Source organism: Thamnophis elegans, chromosome 4, assembly GCF_009769535.1.
Source record: "Thamnophis elegans isolate rThaEle1 chromosome 4, rThaEle1.pri, whole genome shotgun sequence".
In the NCBI taxonomy this organism is placed as follows: Eukaryota; Metazoa; Chordata; class Lepidosauria; order Squamata; family Colubridae; genus Thamnophis; species Thamnophis elegans.
In genome coordinates this window covers 52,864,614-52,873,960 of record NC_045544.1, presented here as the reverse complement: position 1 = coordinate 52,873,960, position 9,347 = coordinate 52,864,614, and positions in this window count along the sequence as shown.

Here is a 9,347-nt window from a genome sequence, read left to right as displayed (position 1 = left end):
TCACATGAAGTGTTAATACCACTTTATAATGCCTTGGTAAGGCCACACTTGGAATACTGCATTCAGTTTTGGTCACCATGATGTAGAAAAAATGTGGAGACTCTAGAAAGAGTGCAGAGAAGAGCAACAAAGATGATTAGGGACTGGAGACTAAAACATATGAAGAACCGTGCAGGAACTGGGTATGTCTAGTTTAGAAGGACTAGGGGAGACCTGATAGCAGTGTTCCAATATCTCAGGGGTTGCCACAAGAAGAGGAGTCCAACTATTCTCCAAGGCACCAGAGGGTAGAACAAGAAGCAATGGGTGGAAACTAATCAAGGAGAGAAGCAACTTAGAACTGAGGGGAAATTTCCTGACAGTTAGAACAATTAATCAGTGGAACAGCTTGCCTCCAGAAATTGTGAATGCCCCAACACTGGAAGTCTTTAAGAAGATGTCGGATAGCCATTTGTCTGAAACAGTATAGGGTTTCCTGCCTAGGCAGGGGGTTGTACTAGAAGACCTCCAAGGTCCCTTACAACTCTGCTATTGTATTGTAAATATTGAAAATTGTTGGAAGAAATGTCCTTCTGAACTCAGTTCCAAGTGGGGAAAAAAGACACTGGAAACATGGAAACTGTTTGGAAAGATGGTTTAATGGTGGACAGGACCACATGGCTTGAGTTGCTGGGGAAAATGGTGATCACATACTTCCAGATGTTGGGTGAGGAAGAAAAGAGAGAGCGAGATGCTGAAAGTTCTTGGCTTTATACTCTCTGTTCGGCCCCACCTCTCTGTTTCCTGATTCTGTGTAAGAAATGTATTCTGGTTAGTTGTCAGACTCCCATGGGGCCATGCAGCGGCAATTTTCTAGGCTGTGTTTTGAATCCAAGTTTGATTGAGCTTGCTTCTTCCCAGATGCCATGTGATGATTTTCTGTAGAAAGCTAACCCTAACTTTGATATGTAGAGTAGACTAGCTCAGGACCCCTAGTGACCCATTGAGAAAGATGGGGCTAATAAGAATGAGTCTGTTTCCTACCAAAAACACGCTTCTCCATTTCTTATCTAGGGAAATATAATATTCTGCCTTCTCAATATTTCCTAGGATATTTCATTTTTCTGGGAGAGTGGGTGCTAACTTCCTACAGACTTAAATGCCTTCCCAAAAGTAGTGCCTTCTAAAAATATTAAGCTGCAGCTCCATATTAGTCATACTGGCTGGAACAAATGCAGGTTGTATTAGAAAATGTCTGGAGAGCGCTAGATTGGTAATAGTTATTTTAAAATAAACTTTTATTCCTAAATTTCAGCAAACTTTCTTTAGCCTAGTGATCTATGACTTCAAGAGAAATATCCAACTGCATTATTTGAAAAAAAAAAACAGGGTTAAAAATAAAACCTTTGTTTTCTTCAAGACGAAGTGTTAGAATGAAAATTCTATTAGGGGCAATGTTCTTTGGTTCCATTTTGAGGTCTCTAGTATGTCTACTTCCCCACATTCTTTTTCAAGACAGACAGATGTATATTTACACATAAAGTCATTGGTCACATGTGATTTATTTATAACCACCAGAGGTGAGTTCTACCTGTTCGTCCGAGCCAGTAGTGGTTTGGCAGCCTAGGTTGCTGGAACCAGCAGCGACCCACACCTGTCACGCCCCTGAACCAGTTCTCCTACGGCGGCGCCATCTTGATCTCCGGTTCTACACATGCGCAAAATGTTTGCACGCACCAAACCGACAGTAATGCCAGGAGCAACCCACCCCTGATAACTACCTATTCTTTAAGAGCTCTGGGCAGTTTACAAAACACAAAGAGCTAAAACTACTAGCATCTATCAAAAGTGAGAATAAATAAAGCAAAGGGGTCTTGCTTGAATCCCAATAGCAACTTATAATATAGGTTTTGCCATCATACGAAATTGTTATTTCCCTGTCCTGTCCTGATTATTGAAGGTACAAAATCCCTGTTTGCCATTCAATAGATCAATATGCTATAAACAAAAAAAATGTATTCAAAAAAGGTAAATAATGTAGCCATTTGGTATAGAGGTTAGTTCTAGAAACTGGGGGACTGTGAATTCTAGTCCTGCCTTAGGCATGAAAGACTTTGGGCAAGTTACTATCATTCAATCCAGCCCACCTAAGAAGATTGTTGTGGGGAAAATAAGAGAAGGAATGAGCATTATATATGTTTCACTGTCTTGAATTACGTAGGCAGGATAAAATATAATAAATTAAAAACATAAATTCCAGCTCTTTGGCTGCAACAAGATACAATCCATAAATATTTTCGATGTCTATATACTACTAAAACTTTCATTGTATTATCAGTTTATACCCTCAAGTCAGCGCAAATGGCATCTTATACCATAACTTTGGAATCGAGCTACCTAAAACCTACTAACTTAAAGAGTGCATAATAAACCTGGGACTCCTTACTCCTGTGGAATTGAAATTTTTATGATGTTCGTATCAGTTTAATTTGCAAATTTGCAGCCATTGCAGCATCCCTGTCATTGCATGATCATGATTTCTACCTGCTTCTTACAAGCAAAGTCAATGGGGGAGCCAGCAGGAAGTTGGAAAATGGTCTGCTCCCATGCCATTTTGTTAACCCATGGTCATTTTGTTTATTCAGCAAAAACTCAATATTTGCCACTACAATTATTTTTCTATTGATCATATACAGTCATACCTCGGCAGTTGACAGCTTCAAAACTTGTCGAATTTGGTATTCGATGCACAAGGAAGAACTTGCTGACGTCGGCTGCCTTGTACTTAATATTTCTTGTGACCAAAATAGTGGGTCACATGGTTTTCTCAGTACTCGTGGTTTAGTATTTGTCACATCTTTTTTAACAAATTACTTATGAGTACTGAGGTACCATTGTACTCTTGTTAGATTAGAAGGTTAGATTAGAAGGTTTATTTATATGCCGCCCTTTTCCCTGGGGGGACTCAGGGCGGCTCACAATCCAAGGAAGGGGGGAAAACAGACTTTTACATATAAGACAATACATAATTAAAACACAACATTCATACCATTCGGGCGGGTTACAATCTTTAGCCCCAGGCCTGACGTGATAGCCAGATTCTGAGGGCTGTGCGGAAGGTCTGGAGGGTGGTGAGGGTACGAATCTCCACGGGGAGATCGTTCCATTGGGTCGGAGCTACCACCGAGAAGGCTCTCCTCCGCGTGGTTGCCAGTCGGCATTGGCCAGCGGATGGAACTCGAAGGAGGCCTAATCGATGAGATCTAATAGGTCATGTGGAGGTGATTGGCAGTAGGCGGTCTCTCAAGTACCCAGATCCACTACCATGGAGGGCTTTATAGGTGGCAAGTAGCACCTTGAAGCGTATCCGGAGATCGACAGGTAGCCAGTGCAGCTCGCGGAGGATAGGTGTTACGTGAGTGAAGTGAGGTGCACCCACAATCACTCACGCGGCTGCATTCTGGACTAGCTGAAGTCGCCGAATACTCCTCAAGGGCAGCCCCATGTAGAGCACGTTGCAGTACTCCAGCCTAGAGGTCACAAGGGCATGAGTGACTGTTGTGAGAGCCTCCCGGTTCAGGTAGGGGCGCAAACTGGTGCACCAGGCGAACCTGGGCAAATGCCCCCCCTGGTCACAGCTGACAAATTGTGTTCGAAAGTCAGCTGTGGGTCCAGGAGGACTCCCAAGTTGCGGACCCTGTCTGAGGGGTGTAATGTTTGACCCCCCAGCCTGAGAGATGGAATACTTGCCAAATTGGCGGGAGGGAAACACAACAGCCACTCGGTCTTATCCGGGTTGAGCACGAGTTTGTTAGCCCTCATCCAGTTAGATTATCATGGAAGCATGCTGCATCAAGCAGCCATTTTTGAGCGGTAATTCAAACACCCTCAGAGACACAAGATGGCCATGCACGCCCCACTGACTCCGTACAACCCAGTCACCGAGCACTGGAAATCCTACATGCTGAGGTTCGACTGCTTCCTCGAAGCCAACGACATCATGGGCCTTTCTGAAGGCCAAAAGAAGAACATGTTCCTCAGCTACTGTGGATGGGAAGTATTCGAGACTGCAAAAGACTTACCCGAGTCAACGCCACTCCAATAGCCTCGTCCATCGACCTGGCTCTACATTGGGGCATGACAACGCCTTGAGTCGATGCCCACTGCCTGAACTGCTTGCAGACCATACCCCCGAGATGCCAGTCCTTCTCATTGACTGCCTAGAGACTGGTCCTGTCTTGTCTAGTGACGTTGTCCGCCATTTGGTAAAGACTCTACTCTCAAAAAGGTTTTGAACTGGGTGTGGAGGGGGTGTCCCAAGCGGCCTGTCGGGTCTGAATTTAAATGTTTTACTGCAAACACGATGAGCTGTCTGTAATAAACAGTTGTTTACTGTGGGGGACCCAGTCGTTGTTCCACCCAAACTGCGCATTGCAGTATTAGAGGCTTTGCACGTAGGGCATCCTGGACATTAGCAGAATGAAGTCTTTGGCCGGGAGTTATGTGTGGTGGCCTAACATGGACAGGGAGATAGAAGAATGGGTGGCTACCTGCACACCGTGCCAGGAGTCCAGACCAGCTCCCCCAGAGGTGCCCGCTAAGGAGTGGGGAGTGACCTCAAGCACCATGGTCTAGGGTGCACATAGATTTCACTGGCCCAGTTCATGGCCAGACATTCATGGTAGTTGTGGATGCCTACTTGAAATGGCTAGAAGTAGTCCTGATGACCTCTACCATGCAGAAGCGGTCATCAAGGCACTACAGAGACTTTTCTCCACTCATGGCCTGCCCGATGTCTTGGTCTCTGACAACGGACCCCAATTTATGGCCATGCAGTTTGAGACATACTTAGCAGCGCAGGGAATCAGACATGCCCTGGTCGCTCCATTCCATTCGGCCGCCAATGGTCAGGCAGAGAGAATGGTGAGATCTGCAAAAGAGGCCCTATCCAGGATGGGCCCGGGAGATTGGCAAACACGGATTGATCAATTCAGCACATCACGTCAAGTGCTACCACAGGGAGAAGCCTCTCCGAGCTTCTAATGGGTTGCCAGCTAAGGTCCCACTTAGACTGGCTACACCCAAACTGCTCTGCCCGCATCGCCCCTCCCCCCAATTCAACAAGCAAATAAGGAATTTTAGTGTAGGGGATTCAGTTTACGCCCACAACTACGCTGGGGGAACTCTGTGGATTCCTGCCACAGTGATAGGCATCACCAGACCTCGCTCTTACCTAGTAGAATTCGAGGACGGTTGGAATTGGGGAAGGCACATGACCAACTCCGTGGCCCCCTCTCCAACTCTAATCTTAGGCAACCAGAGGTAACTCCTGAACGAGTTAGCCAAAGCCCTACCCAAAAGGAGCACGAAGTCACTCCTTCCACAGACAACTCAAGCCCGATGGTGCCGGGATACTCATCTACTAATGTTGCAGGCTCGCAGCGATCTCCAAGCGAACTGGCTCTAGAAGCTCCAGCCACGGCCTGGGAAAGGTACCAGGAGCTTCCACCAGGTGAAGCCGCAGAGCCAACAGGTCAGTCTGACTTGCGGGAGAACACCCATCAACTGAATTGCGCAGGTCTGGGCCAGCCACCAGAAAGCCCGCCAAACTGCGTGACTACGTCACAAGATGGTTGATTCCCATCTAAGAGGGGAGGGGTGTTAGATACCAATCAGTTACAATGGTTTCCACCAAGGTCCTCTGTTCCGGCGGGAACAGAGATTCAATCTGATTGGTCGAAGGGTCTGACAGCTCCCTATAAAAGGGCTGCTGTCAGACTGAACCTTCGCTGGATTGTACATAGTTGTTCTGTTACAATAAAGAGCTGTTGCTGCCTAAGCCTGAGTGTGTCTTTCCTTTACCCAATCTAACAGGTTGCATTTGATTTTCAGCAATATATTGATACTAGAATGTAAATTTTTCTTTATAATCAGACTAATAATATTTATAGGTTTTGAGGGGAGATTATAAAAACTGACTAAATATTTAAAGAATTAACTCATGAGCAATACTAAGTGTATGTTATCATCAGCTGTTTTTCTTGGGTTATGTTCCAAGATATTCGGACAATAGCTGAGAAGTTAAATTAAAGAACAATATGTTTTGTATATTTGTCTTTATTGGCTGCTTACGACAAAAAAGTATGTTTTGTTCAAACAAACAAAAAATTCAGAACAGAATTCACAGCATGAATTACACATAGGAAGACAGTGAAAAGATTCAGAAATCCTGATAGTGCCTTTGAACACTAGAATTCCTGTTAGAAAGTGGACCTTTATCATATGGCTGATTACCTCCACTCTTTCTCTGTGTTCACATAAACAGACAATATAAGCATTAGAGATAATATAAATCAAAGGCCCAAATCACTTTATACAGTTCTCATTGAACTCTACAATAATCAAATGTTCATTTATTCATATAAATAATGAGTAAGGTTTTGCAAAATTAAATCTTATTAATCACATGATTTAATTCCAGGAAAGCAGTGAAGAAACTGCCAACTGGCAACAAACAATTTCCTGAGAAAATTAGTAAGTTTTGAATGAGTCAAAATTAATAGAACAAGCACGTCTGAAACATTAACCATGGGACAATCCTTATCTTATAAAAACCTGGGACCCAAATTAATAGTGATATTAGCATGTGTTTAATTTGTCTGTATCATAATCACATACTATCAAATGTCTATGATTTCCAACCAGAGCAGTCTTAGAGCATTGAAGTTAGTCCTCTATGCTTGTTGCTTACTCCTGAAAGAATTTTCTCCTTCCAAAGCACTTTTCTCTTAATCAACTGAGAAACAAAGTGGATAAAAGCAGAAATGTAATTGCAAGTCGAAGACTTTGCACTTACAAAACTCACATGCTCTAGGAATTGCATCCTGGTAGACTTAAACCAGTAGATCTACTATCATGATTCATAGTTCTGATCTTTAACCTTGATACTAAATATACGTTTTTTTGTTTCCCCTATTTTTCCTTCTCATTTTAATTACATTTCCACTCATCTCAAAATATCCTTCCTAATCAAGACTAGCAGCAGCTGCTTCAGTGCCAGTTGCATAAAATGACTCAGTTGGCATCTTTCCAACATTCAGGCCAGTTAATCTAAGTCAGCAGGAAGACAATTTACTTTTAATATAAAGGGCGTTTTGCTTGGGAATAGGGAAACTGACAACTAAGCTCCACATCCACTCAACCATCCACCTCTCTCAGTAATTAAGCCTATCTCACCTATCGTCCCTCTAGCTCAAATGCCTGATGTGAATTATTTAGCAGTTAGGCATGTGGAAGGCAACCCCTTAAAGTTGCAATGGAGTCCAAGCCAATTTGCAATCAAAGCCTAAGTTTATTGGGGAAAATATAAAAAAGTACCATTAGGAATATAGTAAGGGGTTAATTATCAAAAATAATCAAAATTTATACTAGGAAGGCCTATCTATCTAGATTGATATATATTGGTAAATATATGGTAGCTGAGCATATTAAATATCTCTGTTTTAGCATTCATTTTTCAGACTCAAATAAATCAGCCAGTAAGAACAGATACTATTAAGGAATGACAAGGTAGAACAAGGAAGACGAATAAAGGTCAATTTCCCATGTTTTATCCTGTTCATTGGTGATGCCTTTGATTGGCAGCTTTTCTTCCTCTATCCAAGGAGCAATTGTCAGAATTCATTTGCATAGATGAGAAACTTCAAGGAAGTCAGTCTTGCATATCAGAAAAAAGATGCTAGTAGAATATAATTAGATGTGGGCATTGGGGAATTTTTCCCAGCCATTGCAAATTGTGAAAAGTTTGAGCATGGCCAAAAGGCAGAGGGTATAATTTAAAACGTAACTGCCAAATCTCTTGTTCCCAAGTGATCCCACTTGGCAAGGAGCCAAGGTGGCGCAGTGGTAAATGCAGCACTGCAGGCTACTTCAGCTGACTGCAGTTCAGCAGTTCGGCTGTTCAAATCTCACCGGCTCAGGGTTGACTCAGCCTTCCATTCTTCCGAGGTGGGTAAAATGAGGACCGGATTGTTGTTGGGGGCAATATGCTGACTCTGTAAACCGCTTAGAGAGGGCTGAAAGCCCTATGAAGCGGTATATAAGTCTAACTGCTATTGCTATTGCTATTAAGACCTGATATATAATAAAGTGCTATTAATAAGGGCTGAATCTTCAGTTATCCTGTTCTTGCTAGCTAAGAAGTTTATATTCTTCTGTTTATATTCTCCATTCAGTCCAGGCCTAGTAGAAATAGAAAACGATATATGGTATAGAATATACTGTAGTATATAATATAGCAAATGTTGTATCAGTGGTGGATTCCTACTGGTTCGGACCAGATCAGCCAAACTGGTAGTGGTTTGGTGGCCTGGGTCACTGGACCAGCAGCAACCCCGGCCTGCCACGCCCTTGAACTGCGCCGCCATTTTGTTTTTTGCTTCTGCGCTGCGCAGAACCATTTTTATTGCACTGTGAATGCTCACACACACATGCAAAGTGCACATCAAGTGCAGGCGCCATGGCACACCCACAAGAGAACTGGCAGTAGTGACTGCCCAGAACCCACCCCTGTGTTGTACCCATGAAATGTAAGGGGTGCTGTATAACTGCAATCCCACCCAGAAAGTGTTTAATTAGAATTATCTTATTAAACAAAAAAAAAAGAATTTCAAGATATAAAAAATATTAGGAAAAGAGAAATGGGAGAAATAACGGATTGCAACTATGACACACAGAAATTTAAATAAAATCAATATTGTCAGCTTAGCCATAGTAAACTAATTAGGAATACTGTAGACTTGGGATTAGTGAGAGTTGGAGAAACAGTATCTGAGTTTGCTGCTTGGATGTTATTAAATGTACCCCCCTCACCCACACAAGACAGCTTTTCTATTTATTTATGTTTGTTTATTTTTATGTACTGTCAGCATTGACTTCATTTAGTAATCAGGAAAGAAACCACTGGACATTTGAATTGAAATCAAGTGTACTTTTACTAAGTATAAGTGTACTTTTACTAATTATAAATGAACAGTTGCAAAGCAAAGCTGAGTCTGGTTAATTAGGCGCGAAAGCAGATAATATCAAGTACAATTCAATCCTCTCCCCTTGGCACCCCTGTACATAGTCCAATTATAATGCACCCAACTGTCAGGTGGAGATAACTCAAAACGTCTCATCAGGATGGAATGCCGGACAGTTGGCCTTGGCGGGAAACTCCCTTCCTCCACATGCGCAGTAAAGTGGTCAGATCAGCGACTAGAAACTTCCTCCAGCACATAATGATTCCCCTCCCAGATACCATGCCCCCCCCTCCCCGTTTCAATGACAGCCGAAGCAGCAGCAAAGCAGCAGCAAAGCAGAGGCTG